Genomic DNA, 14,383 nt, shown 5'->3' with positions numbered 1-14,383 from the left:
ACATTGGCTCAAATCTATATTTAAATGCCTCTCTCTTAACCCAGTTCCAATGGTTTTCACAAATGCAGAAGATATCAGTTTTAAATGGCGACGCTGGCATATGAATCACTCCCTTCCAATATTTTCACGTAGCTGCATGGTGTTAGAGCACTGTTGAGCTGTATTGAGGACAACATCATTTTCTGAATTAACCATCAGACATACTACAGTTCTTTATCCATAGAACATTCTTTCAACCCTCAACCACAATGCTCCAGTCTGATATGTTTTTTTTAACCTAACACCAATTCCTTTCCCTAATAGACTATAAGCAAAATGAAGTTTAACTAAATTTTCTAGGTGTTGCTATCAGCAAGCATATAATAGTGTTCACACCACATCATATAAATCATAAAGTGGCCAATCTACATAATCCAGACATCTAATTAACCAAGGGCAATCCTCTTTTGTACTTTAAAAACTTTCAGCATGCTTCCCACAGCGTGCCCTATACTGGTAATAAGATTCAGGCGTGGTGTCAAAAAGCAGAAGTCAATGTGCTGAGTTTCCGCAGGAAAAGCATGAATTCAAATGCATTACATTCTAGTAATGTTTATTGATAAAAAGATATGAAAGTGTTCAGGCATTTATGCCTACACAGCTTCTCCCTTTTCTTCAGTTGTTTTGTCGTGGCTCCTTGTTTCCAGATAGTTAGATGCAATGAATGAAACATATTTGAGTCTCTTCAGCATGTACAGATTGTTGCTTTAATTCTTGAAATCTGTATCTTCTGGTTTGATCCTCCAACCCAAACATTTGTACACTGTACCCAAGATTCATACATCTCTGCATCTTAAACCAGCAGTGAGGGAGGAAAGAAAGAGATAGTTCTAAATGATATGAGAGGAGATTTTAATCTGACAAAATTGCATTTTCCAGTTACATTCAGTGAAATAACTGCATGGTGAGGAAGCCAATCGAGGCTGTAGAGAAAGGCAGAATGAGAGGAAACAAGAAATTTCTCTTTTAAGAAATCCTAAATCACATTCACCTGGGATACTATTGTAATCCTTTATTCATTTTCTGTTTCTGTATAACATACTACCACAAACTTTAAGGCATAAAACAATTTGTGGTTGTTGTGTTGTTGTAATAGAATTACAGGCATAGTCAGCTGGCTGCCCTGCTCAGAGTCAGACTCCTAGGGAACAGGCAGACTGAGTTATTATCTGCAGGATTTAGGAAAGAATCCACTTCAGTGGATGATTCAGCCTGTTGGTAGAATCAGTTCCTTACAGCTGTACTACTGAAATCCTTGCCTTCTTGATTTTTCTTTCTGCTCCTACTACCGAGCTGTCTTTAAATGCACCAATGAGAATCTCCCTCACCCTGCTTTACAGTCTTTCTCAGGAAAGAGACAGTATTAAAGGTACAGTTACAGAGTAGCTCAGATTCCCTCCTTTAGTCCTTACCTAGAACAATGAGAGATATATTGTTGCAGCTTGCCCTTATTTAGTTTAAGATCTCTTCATTGATGTGGCATTGATGCTCTTTCCCACTGCCCTGGCAGAGCTGGGAGGGGTTGGTTGGGAGGGACGCAGTATGTGGATATGGGAGGGTAGGTGAAACAAGACAAAACATGCTCTTCAGGCCAAATCCATGAAAAGTATGGGTTTGAGTACCTCACAGCATAAGGGAATGATTATAATGGATAAAATGTCTGTGAACACTTTACCTTAAAGGAGTAAGATTATCTATCCTCAGGATTTGAGTAGACTCCATATAATCACAAGAGCCCTTAAAAGTTGAAGAGACCATTGGAGCAATGGCAGGAGGCAGCTACTTGTACAGCTGTGGCCAAGCTCAGGGCTCAAGGTCTTCACAGCAAGAAGAAAGCTGTGGTTGGAACAGCTGGAGCATTTGAGGGTTGAGTTTCCCCAGCTGTGTGACAGGTGGCATGGGATCCAAGCTCTTCTAAAGCCAAGCTGTGTGCCAGCCTCTGTTCTCAGTGCCACTGAGAAGACTTGAAAGCCTGTTTTACAGGGAAGGAAATGCAGGCTCTGGATCTATAACCAAACAGCACGCTGTGGTGCAGACTGGGCCAGCAGGAGGAGACTCTGTGGACCAACAAACAAGTGCAGAGAAACAAGTCCTTCCCCCTGGGAAATAAGTGGCCAAGAGCTGAGTATTGAATCAATAAAACACATATTGACTGTGGCAGGGCAGAGCACTTCTGTGGCTGCCTTTGAGCATGAGAAGGGAACTACAGGCCAAGAAAATGTAGGCAGCCTGTGGAAGCTGCCATGAGGAGCACAGGGACCATGCCCCAGCGCCTTGCCCACAGCTTGATTTTTGACCCATGAGACCCATTTTTGGACTTTTGAACTACAGAAGTATAAGGCAATAAATTTGTTTTCAGCTACTAAGCTTATGATAATTCATTATGGCAGCTATTACAGCTCCCTCCAACTGTGTTTTCACTACTTCGGTAAGAATACCACATTGTAAAGCAATAAATGTAAGTTTCTAGCTTTTCTTTATTGACTTGGTCAATGAGACTATTCAGTTCTTTATTCAGTATGGAAAAGAGAAAAAATAAAACAAACACCACTTTTAACCAAATTGCCTTAAGTTTTATTTCAGAAAAAAAGAATTATTCCCAAACAACAGTGAGTTATTTTCCATCTGTAGAGTATTGCTTCTACTTAAGACCTTACATATTAAACTGGCAAAGAAGTAGGTTTTTATTTTTTCTTTATTTTTGAGAATTTCATACATGTATACAATGATACTCACTCCTCATTGTTTCCCCTCCAGTTTCCTCCATATTTTCTACATCTCTCCTTCCAAGCTTCATATCTTTCTTTTTGTAACCCATTAAGTCCAGTTAGTGCTGCTCATATGAGCATGAGTGTGAGGCACAGGAATCCACAGTGGTCACATCCTCAGAAAAGGGCAGCCATCCCTCCCGAGCAACTACCCAACTACCCACAGCTCCTTAGTGAGTGCTGGCAAGAGAAGTCATCTACCTGCTACTTTTTATTTATTTATTTATTTATTTTTATTACATATTTTCCTCAATTACATTTCCAATGCTATCCCAAAAGTCCCCCATACCGCCCCCCACTTCCCTACCCTCCCATTCCCATTCTTTTGGCCCTGGCATTCCCCTATATTGGGGCATATAAAGTTTGCAAGTCCAATGGGCCTCTCTTTCCAGTGATGGCCGACTAGGCCATCTTTCGATACATATGCAGCTAGAGACAAGAGCTCCGGGGTACTGGTTAGTTCATCTTGTTGTTCCAACTATAGGGTTGCAGATCCCTTTAGCTCCTTGGGTACTTTCTCTAGCTTCTCCATTGGGAGCCCTGTGATACATCCAATAGCTGACTGTGAACATCCACTCCTGTGTTTGCTAGGCCCCTGCATAGTCTCACAAGAGACAGCTATCTTTGGGTCCTTTCAGCAAAATCTTGCTAGTGTATGCAATGGTGTCAGCGTTTAGAAGCTGATTATGGGATGGATCCCTGGATATGGCAGTCTCTAGATGGTCCATCCTTTCATCACAGCTCCGAACTTTGTCTCTGTAACTCCTTCCCTGGGTGTTTTGTTCCCTATTCTAAGAAGGGGCACAGTGTCCACATTTTGGTCTTCATTCTTCCTGCTACTTTTTAAAAGTAGTTTATCCTGGAGAGCACCGAGGCAGTGGGCAATGCCCACATTTAGGTAACAAGACCTTTGAGAATATGTTATATACATAGATAGATAGATAGATAGATAGATAGATAGATAGATAGATAGATAGATAGAGAAAAAGAGAGAGATTTCACATCATCTTGAAACCGTGGCAATGATATTATTGTATAGAAACTATAAATTTCCTTATAACTTCCCATCTCCTATTCTCACAAATTTCCTCTTATCATTAATGTCTGTTTCTTAAATACATAAGAAAATGCAAGTTTTTAAGTAAAATTCTGTTTACATTCAGTTCAAGTTTCTACCAAAAGGCTAGTGCTCATTCTCTTTTGTTGCCATGGGTACTCACTTTAACTATGGCCTTTTTAGATTTGTGGCAGGAAGTTCTAGAAGCACTTATTTCACAAAATAAATAAGACAAGCAGAACAGGAGCTTCAGTGGTTTTAGTTCATGAGACTTTGGGACAGTTAGACTTATAATTTGCCCAAATTCCATGGAATTCATACTGTGGTCAATGCCGTTACCTTCTGAAAAGCATTGCTACTGTTTCATTGCTTCATAAAAGGATTGGAGGAGTTAAATCACTAGAAGTGGAAATGGAGTCCCAGGAGTTACCTACAGATTCCAGTTCTCAGACTCCCATGTGTAAACATGCTGCCAACCAGGCTAATTCTCCTTCAGATTTGCTGATAAGACTGGCATAGTTATCTGGCCCCACTGCCCCTTCCTAGAGTAGCAGGCAGGTCAGAAGAATTGAAGTAGAATTTTTTGCCTAGAAAATTTTGTAAGAATACCTATGCAGTAAAGTACAAATGGAACTGTTTCCAATCTGTGATAGCTGGACTTCTTTTGCCTCAGAAAAGCAGAACCTTCATTTGAAGGCCAATCAATACTTTAAGGCAGGTCCCCAGGAAAACTAGCTAACTTCTGTATTGCAGCAATGAACTTCTTCTTCCACTCCTATTTCTTGACAAAAAAAAAAAAATCTTAAAATAGCAGTGTGTCAGCCCTGGTTCTCAGGAGGTTGACAATGTACAGAGAAACAGACACGATTTTTTGGGACTGCTGGCAGAGTCGTTGACACCGGCTGACACCACTGCATGTTGAGATGAGAAGAATGTCTCCTCACCAAAGCATAGAACCAGATGTGTTGCCAAGCGTCACAGATGCTCCAACTGAGCCCACAGTGCCAAGGTTTTTATTCTGCCTCAAAGTTTGTTTGGCAAAGAAATTCTCTACCTCGTTAAAGACATTGACTCTGCAAATTTTAAAAAGAGTTTACAAAGGAAGAATTCTCCCTCAATGGTAAGAACTTGCCCATAGGAGTTTCCTATACAAATACCTATACACTTTACAGATATCCATTGCTATGAAAACATCCACAAGGAAGTATTAATGAAAAGAGTAAGATTCAGTAGTATTAGGGGTATTTGATGATGACACAACTTCAGGAAATGAACAGCAGCACAAAAAAATTCAGTAACATATCAGTTGTTTTCTTTGGTGGTAGTATTACTACACACAAAAAAGATTTCATTGCTTGTCTTTTCTCTCAAGGCACATCCAAAGCTAGCTAAAATCTCAGTCTCTAATGATTGACTTGCCTGTTGATGTGTCTCAGTTGATAAAGTGCTTGCCTCACATGTAGGAAGCACCACACACAAAAATAATAAAATTAAAATTAAAAAAAGCCACATGGTGGCATGTGTTTATAATCTCAGAGCTCCAGAGTGTAGTCAGGAGAATTTAGGGACCATGGTCATCAGCTACATAGTATGCTGTGGATTAGCCTGTGCTACAAGAAAACCTATCTTCAAAAAACAATAAATTGCTTTTATATGAAGGAAATTATATTTGCTATTTAATAAATTTTCAAAGTAGGCAGTTGGAGCTACTCCAGCTAATTGACTCTGTGCTTTTATTGTCTAGAATTCTATTGCACAAAAGACGCACTACCGGTTATGTAGTTCATAACTCCATGATTAAAAGCAAACCAGTAAATATGAAATTTTAAAGATTCTGGGTTTTTTTCTCAGAATTTTCCAACTTAAGCTAGAGTCAGAATAAACAAAGATGCATGACAGATGCTTATGCATAAGTGGGTGTTTTCCTAGAGACTCATCAAGAAACTATTAGAGAGATCTTAGTAGTTGTGGTGGTGTTGTGTGTGTTTCTACATTCAGTAGCATCTCTCATAGATTGCACTTTAAATTCCCATGTACTGATATCAGGTGTGGTTGCATGACTTATTATGAGTGACACCTGCCACACTTGGGCCTGCCATCTTTCATTTCATTCTTCAGTAAAGCTAGAACTCACAAGATGAATGCTACTCTTTTTCCCCCAAGTCAGGGAATAAAGATAACAAGAAGCCAGACCCTATGGGTAGGCAGATAGTGGATGTTTGATGGACAGGTGGTAGACAGGTAATGAACGGGTTGTAAAAGTGACATACAGATTGTGGATACGTGATGGACAGGTGGTAGAAGGTGATGAACAGGTGGTGGAAGGTGATGGACAGGTAGTGGACAAGTGGCAAAAGGTAGTGGACAGGTGGTAGAGTGGTGGGTTATGTGCAACAAATAACCTTGCTTTCATAAGTCTTATGGGGTATTTGTTACAGCAACTTACTCTAAGTAGCATCCCCAACATCCCATCTCCTGTAACTGTGTGCCTGTCTATGACTTCATACTACAGTTTGAAGAACATGGAATTCATAGGAAGTGCATACATGCAGATATGCATGTTCTAATGAGTGGGAGTAGATGAATGTGGGCTGGTGTACAGATGGATGCCCAAAGTTGATGGTAGGCATCTGCCTCAATCACTCCCCACTTAACTTACTGTGATAGAGTCTCCTATGTCCCTGGAGCTTACTGATTCTTCCTACTCTAGCTAGATAGCTTGATACAGAGATCGCCTGTGTTAGGATTAAGGTGTCACCATACTGTCTGGCTTTTATGTGAGTTCTGGGATTCCAAACTCTGGTGTTCATGATTGCACACCAAGCAGTTTGTCTACAGAACCATTTCTCCAACCTTACAAGATTGAGTTTTAAAAATGGAAAAGCTTGATCCTTCTCTCTGCTCCGTTACTTCTGACGGTTGTCCCAGATGTGCTGGTGGAGTCTTACCACCATGGACCTGTTGTTTGGGTGCCAGAAGATGCCAGAGGAACTACTTAGGCAAAACCAGAGGGCCCTGAACCGAGCTATGAGAGTGCTGGACATGAAATGACAGACTATAGAGACCCAGGAAAAGAAAATAATTGCAGACATCAAAAAGATGGCAAAGCAAGGCCAGATGGATGCTGTTTGAATCATGGCAAAAGATCTGGTGCATACCCGGAGATATGTGCACAAGTTTGTGTTGATGCACGCCAACATCCAGGCTGTGTCTCTTAAGATACAGACTCTAAAATCCAACAACTCAATGTCACAAGCCATGAAGGGTGTTACTAAGGCCATGGGTACCATGAACAGACAGTTGAAATTACCCCAGATCCAGAAGATCATGATGGAGTTTGAACAGTAGGCAGAGATCATGGACATGAAAGAAGAAATGATGAATGACACAATTGATGATGCCATGGGTGATGAGGAAGATGAAGAGGAGAGTGATGCTGTTGTGTCCCAGGTACTGGATGAGGTGGGACTGAGCCTCACAGATGAGCTGTCAAACCTTCCCTTCACTGGAGGCTCACTCAATGTGGCTGCTGGTGGAAAGAAGGCAGAGGCCACAGCCTCAGGCCTGGTTGATGCTGATGCAGACCTGGAAGAGAGGCTCAAGCACCTTCGCAAGGACTGAAAACACCCCACCTGGACTCAAAGCATCCTGCCCCCCCTGCAATAAAGAAATTTGGACACACACACACACACACACACACACACACACAAAGGAAAATCTCATAAAGGAAGTTAAATATTTTTCCTTGTAAATACAGAGACCAACCTTTTCCCTTTACCAAACCCCTAAATACAACTTTAGATATAGATTGATCTGTGAGTGTGTGCATGTGTGTGTGTGTGTGTGTGTGTGTGTGTGTGTGTGTGTGTACATGCATGCATGCGCACAGGTATGTAGGTGTGTGTAGAGAGAGAGACAGACAGACAGACAAAGAGAGCGAGAGAGAGAGAGAGAGAGGCATGAAAAGTGATATTTCTAACCCACAATCAGAGACTGAGAGACACATGACTAGGAGCACTAGATCCCTTCATAATGTGAGCCCTTTTGAAGCCACTGTCTAAGGGATCTAAGCAAAAAAAAAAAATATATAATTATACAATAAGAAAGATGTCACAGTAAAACTACAAACATTGTTAATGATAAAAAGTGGGTAATTTCTCATAATTGTTAACACATAGTAGTGTTTGTGTCTCAAAGATGCACTCAAATGCACTAGAATGTGTAGCACAAAAAAATAAGATCTATATAGCATAACAGAAAATAAATTCAGAACATGACCCTCGAAATGTACATTTCAGATTCTGAAAGCTTTTGTCATTATCTATGGAGTTCGGACACTATCTACCAAGTAATTGTCCTCAAAGACAATTTTAAAGTTGGGGTTTTTGTATTATTTATGCTTTAAAAAGAGATCTTTGTACCCATTGTTCTTCCCAACAAGGAATGAAGAAGAATTCTGATACTGAAGATACTTATACTTAACAGTACTGTATTAGTCAAAATACTAGAGTAAGGAAAGGATTCTGAATGTTGTCATCAAATAAATGGAAAGGGTTGAGGTTAATGGAAAGCCTAAGCATCCAAATCCATCAATACACCATATCTAAAGGTTCCATAACATCACCATGTGGACTATGAAGATGCACAGTCAGTCAGGCATAGTGACATGGACCTGCAGTTAAGCACTTAAAAGGCTGAATGTGAGAATGAGACAAGATTGAGGCCAGCATTGGTCACATAGTTCTGGACCAGCCTGAGCTACAGACTTAAGACCCTGTCTCAAAGCAAACAAGTATACTTGTTATACTAAGTATAATAAGGTTAAATAACTTCATATTCTACTTTTTTCATTGTTATTAATAACCTCCTATGTCCAGTTAATACTGCCCTGTGAACCTGGATGTGCACAAAACCAAGCCAGTAAAATTTCCAGCATGGGTGGGGTACTGGGCACTCAGGTCCTACTCATGAGTATCAGCTGCAGAGGAAAGGGAGTATTGTGCTCTGGAGACATGGCCACTGGTAGGTTGCCCAATTTGATCTCTCAACAACAAATACAAATATCATATTATGTAAGAGACTATGAGATGGGAGAGAGAGATTATATAAGTAATTTTGGAAAATAAAATCAGTCATAATTTTCAAGCAATCAGAGTCTAATCAATATCCTACTTGGAGACTCATTATCAAGGAGTTAGGTTATCTCCAAAATGCACACAATGAATCTTCAAATAAATGAGCAGGCATCCTCAAGTTTTTTCATCTCCCATATATTTCTATTTTGGTTTGGGCTTACAAGCAGCAGCTAAATATTTACTGAACTATTGCTTTCCTGTTCTCTACTGAAATACTGAAAAGTCATCTAGCCTGTAGACAGGATCCCAAGCAAATTTCCTCCTTCTAGTTGACCTCTCCCTCAAAGTTAGTTGCTAGTTATGGATTGTGAGTTACAAAGGATTGTTTACAGTTCTTCTATATAGACCTTAAACAATCACTGTCCTCTACTGAGAGAGAAGGGGGATCGCAATCCTGTAAACCAGGATCTACCTAACTGGATTGGCATCCAAAAAATAAAATGTCAAAGAAGAAGAGATTGTAGAGTCTTCCTTATTTTAAAGGCAGTGGTTTCTGGTCTTTAGAAAAAATGTAATTTGGGCTGGCAAGATAGTTGTACAGGTAAAGGCATGTGTCACCAAGCCTGATGACCCAGTTTCAACCCCCGAGACCCAGGTGGTAGACGTTGAAAACTGATTTCATCTAGTTGTCTTCTGACCTTTGCCCATGCACAATTTCTTTTTTCAAAGAAAGAAAATATAATTTGAAACTGACATCAGTTTATATCTGGCATCTTACTAATTTGTTCAAGAACAACCCAGAAAGAATTGAAAAGATTCCAATATCCTGAAACTTTTGCTGTCAGAGAAACGTGCAGCTCTACCAAGGCCTCCTTAAATGCCATTAACTATTACTGAGCATGACTGCTGGAATTACTACGTCTTTATTGTAGTGAGGCACTCTCATATTGCTATTAAAACAAACATCTCACTTGTTACAAGCATAAATGCCTACATTGGTTCTAGTGTCTCAGCCAAATATGATCAGTGATGATTTGGAATGAGGATATAGTATCTGTCCTCTCTCTGTTTCCATATGTGAATAGTTTGAAAACATTTAGGCAATACTATAAACAAATACAAAGTTAAGTCAATCCAATAATGTAAGATTTTATTGACTAACTATCCACCAGAGTAAACAACCAGGCATTAGGTTTGCTTGCCATAGTCTTTGGGGACTGGGGTACTTGAGAACTCTTTTTTACATCTAACTATCCTCAAAGTCAAATCATTTCTAAATCAGGGTCTTCAGGTTTTATGCTTGGTGATTTCTTTCCATTCTAATGGGGTATATTAGAGAAAATGTATTAGCTTTTGCACCATGTAATGCCAAATCAAATCAGAATTCATGCACAATTAATGTCTCTGGAAATCTAGTAGTATAGGCTGGCTTATTTCTAAATAGCACATGGAAAATAAACTTCCACAAGTGACAGATTTACTTGATTTCTTTTCAAGATAAGTTATTTGTAAGCAGCTGGTAAATAATGTAACTGGATTGTTTTTTCATATCAGTTCAAAAAGCTTCAATAGTTAAATGTATTCTGTGTCTTTAACTTTTTACTCCCCCCCCCCACCCTTTTGCCAAAGTTTCTTGGTAATGAATGCAAAAAGAGATTTTTGTACCAGCTATATTTATTAGAACTAAAGCCTTTAAGGAAACAAAATTTGCATAAAATGATAAAATAGCATTCACTGGTAGTTAATGGCATTTAAGTAGCACGGGTTATGTGGTAGTTTCCCTGGGAATGATATTAGCCTGACTAAAAAGCATTCATTTGTGTTTCCCTTTATAATGAGAAAAAGCCAAAGCCCACCTTTAATCTGAAGCCTTCTTGAAACCAATTAAAATAATTTCAGATAACTTTGTACTGCAAATGTGCTTTTTAAGTGTTTTAGATTTAGGATGTCTCAGTGATGTTGTAACCCCTTTTAATGCTACTATTTATATAACTACCATGTGTATGAAATTAAACCTTTAATGTACTGTGTTAGCTGGCACTTGAAATTAAGTGCAATCATGTTCTTTGTTGGCCTTCAATTTATCCTACATTAAGTGGTTAAATACTGGCATATTTAAAAGGGTAGGTGTTTCCGAGTGGAGGCCAACTTCTGAATCTGATGGGATTGAGTTTGAGTTTCTACATGAAAGATATCACAAATTCAGAATCTTAATCCCACCTGGTATTGAGAACTCTACTTGATGTCTTTTCTTGGGGAGTTACTACAATCAAAAATTTCTGGTATACATATTTGAGAGATAGACCTTATCTGTAAAGATTGGATAATTTTTTCAGAATTTCTGCCTAGTTTTTGTGGCTTTCATATGAATCATCTCCACATAAACATTATACATTTGTATGGTCAGAGCTAAGTACTGAAATACATATGATGTTTTATATTACACAAAAATTACATATTTTATCATCTGATAAGAAAGTGATTCATAGTGACTCAGACTTCTATGTCTTATGATAATTCCAACTACATTGTTGCATGGTGGCTCATACTCAGCAAAAGAAAATTGTCTTTCAAATGATCTTCACCGTGCCACTATATATATTCCTCTCCTAAGTGTAATTGTACTCATGACTACTGCAAGGTAAAACCTGCAGCATTGTATTCTCTATAACAGTCATTTTTATCCCACTTCATTAGTGATGTTAACCCACCAATGCACGTTATGTCATGTTCTTAAGAGAGACAACAGTTCTGAGTAGATCCCTATAGGTTTTAGAGGTGAAGAAAATTACTTCAGTTTCTAATATGTTGACTTCAAAATGTAACCAGGCCATCAAATTGTAGATACTACCAGGCCACATGCTTGTAGATGTTAGAAACAAGAACCTGGAGTTTAAAGAATGGGTCTTAGTAATGGACTTAAATTTCAGAAATACCCTTTAAAAAGAAAATTACTGGAGCAGAGGTTTCTGAGAGAGTAAATGTGTGTGAAGAAGAGGGCCTGGGACAGGAGTGTGGAGAAGAGATCAGGGCAAACATGTGGAGAAGACAGCCTGGGACAGGTGTATAGAAAAGAGACACCAGGACAGGTGTGTGGAGAAGAAGGCCCAGGACAGATGTGTGGAGAAGAGGGCCTGGGATAGGTGTGTGGAGAAGAGGGTCTGGGGCAGGTGTGTGGAGAATAGGGCCTGGGACAGGTGTATGGAGAAGAGGGCCTGGGACACGTATATGGAGAAAAGAGCCCAGGACAGATATATGGAGAAGAGGTCCTGGGACAGGTGAGAGAAGAAGAGGGCCTAGGACCGGTGTGTGGAGAAGAGATCAGGGCAACCATGTGGAGAAGATAGCCTGGGACAGGTGTATAGAAAAGAGACACCAGGACAGGTGTGTGGAGAAGAAGGCCCAGGACAGATGTGTGGAGAAGAGGGCCTGGGACAGGTGTGTGGAGAAGAGGGCCTGGGACAGGTGTGTGGAGAAAAGAGCCCAGGACAGGTGTGTGGAGAAGAAGACCTGGGATAGCTGTGTGGAGAAAAGGCCCAGGACAGGTGTGTGGAAAATGCCTCTGAAGGAATGAAGGGGAGGATTATGGAATGTAGTGTGGAAGAGAAACTTTCAGATAGGGAAAGAATGAGAAAGGTTCCCTGGTAGAGAAATCAAGAGCTTTGAGAGATTTCACCAGAATTAAACATGGTCATGGAAGATGAGCACTGAGGTAAAAGTGTTGTGAGCACTCATAGTGATATTGTCTGTGGCTGTAAGGACCTGTTTCCTAGCACACTGAGAGCAGAATGGCAAACCAGAGGCAGCTGTTAGGTATGACAGCCTGACTGAATAGACCAGAGAAGCGGGAGGAAGGAACATAAGGAAGGAGTTGGGACTTGTTTTAGAGAGAGAGAGAGAGCTCATGTAATTTTAGCAGACACCAATGAAGAAGGGAGAATTTAGAGCTGGGAGAGAAAGGGTTAAAGGCAAAGGTTTCAGAAGAGGTGAGAGAGGACAGAAGGAAGAGCTTAAGGGGTGACTCTGTGAAGATGCTGGGTATTGAAGCACTACCAAGGGGAAAAAAGGAATGGCCACCTGCTGTGATCATGAAAGCTTGGATGGAGGACTCTTGAGAAAGGTGGAGAATTAAAAGAATAATGATAATAATAATAATAATAATAATAATAATAATAATAAAGGACCCAAGGAGCTGAAGGGGTTTGTAGCCCCAAAGGAGGAACAACAATTTGAACTAACCAGCAACCCCAGAGCTCCCAGGGATTAAACCACCAACCAAAGAAAACACATGGTAGGACTCATGGCTCCAGCTGAATATGCAGCAGACTAGTCAGACATTAATGGGAGGAGAGGCCCTTTTTCCTATGAAGACTGTGTGCCCCAGTGTGGGGGAATGACAGGGCCAGGAAGTGGGAGTGGGTGGGTTGATGAGCAGGGGGAGGGGGCAGGGAGGAGGGGGAGGATATTTTTCAGAGGGGAAACCAGGAAATGGGATAACATTAGAAATGTAAATAAAGAAAATATCCCATAAAAATTTTTAAAAAGAAAGAAAAAATGATACTACAAGATGAACATAGAAATTTTCAAACAGTTGGGACAACCTTGATAAGGCTGGTGACACAGAGCAGGAGGGTGTGGCATGCAAAGACAGTGCCGTTCATGCAGTGAACTCTTTTTGTACAACACACGGAAACAACAGAGGGCAGGTACAGTGAAGCCTGGGCAATGCAACCAGAAAGGGTGGAACGTTCTTTGCATTCTGGGTCTACTGGGTTAGAGTAGTATAAATGAAGTGTTTCTTTGTTGATTTTTTTTGTCTGCATACTTTGTTAGTTGTTGAAAGTGAGCACCCAGTTCCTCGGCTATTCATGTACTTGTATCTATCTTCTCCTTTACAGATAATACTTGCTTTATAATTTTGGGAGGTTTGGTATCGAGTACATAAATATATCTCATTTCATGTGTTCTTGATGAATTCATCCCTTTATTGTCATAAAATTCCAATCTCTTTAAAAATATTTCTATATGTTCTTTGACAATACCGCACTTATATACAATATATGTTGATAATATTCACCTCCAACTATCTCATCCAATCCCCCCTGCTCTTCCAGAACATGACACCTCCGCCCACGCCCACACTGTCCTGCTACCTTCTAGTTAACCCACCAAGTGCAATTAGTGCTGTCTAGCCATATTGAAAAAAAAAAGGCAGTCCCACCCCAAAGATTCATCAATTGCCAATCCTTCCTTAACTAGAGGTGAAGCCTCATGTGACTGTGTTCTATTCGTAGCAAATTTATTGATTGGACTGATCTCATGGATGTATGGAGGTCTTGTACAGGTTTTAGTTTGTAAGTGCAAAGGCCATGTCAGGTCAGACATTTGCTGCACTTCTGCCCATCCTCCGGCTCTTACATTCTTTCTGCCCTCTCCTCAGTGAT

General features: G+C 40.1%; 1 protein-coding gene and 1 pseudogene across 9 annotated transcripts in view; both read left to right on the top strand.

The window, feature by feature from the left end:
• Positions 1-14,383, top strand: part of Mctp1 (multiple C2 and transmembrane domain containing 1) — a 633,933-nt gene that overhangs the window by 538,108 nt on the left and 81,442 nt on the right. The window lies entirely within an intron of this gene.
• Positions 6,817-7,497, top strand: LOC110307861 (charged multivesicular body protein 2a pseudogene; annotated as a pseudogene).

The sequence above is a fragment of the Mus caroli genome, unplaced genomic scaffold (assembly GCF_978045245.1).
Source record: "Mus caroli unplaced genomic scaffold, Mus_caroli_1 scaffold_15, whole genome shotgun sequence".
NCBI lineage: Eukaryota > Metazoa > Chordata > Mammalia > Rodentia > Muridae > Mus > Mus caroli.
Note: the sequence above shows the minus strand (reverse complement) of the source record. Positions and strands in the feature narration are given on the sequence as shown.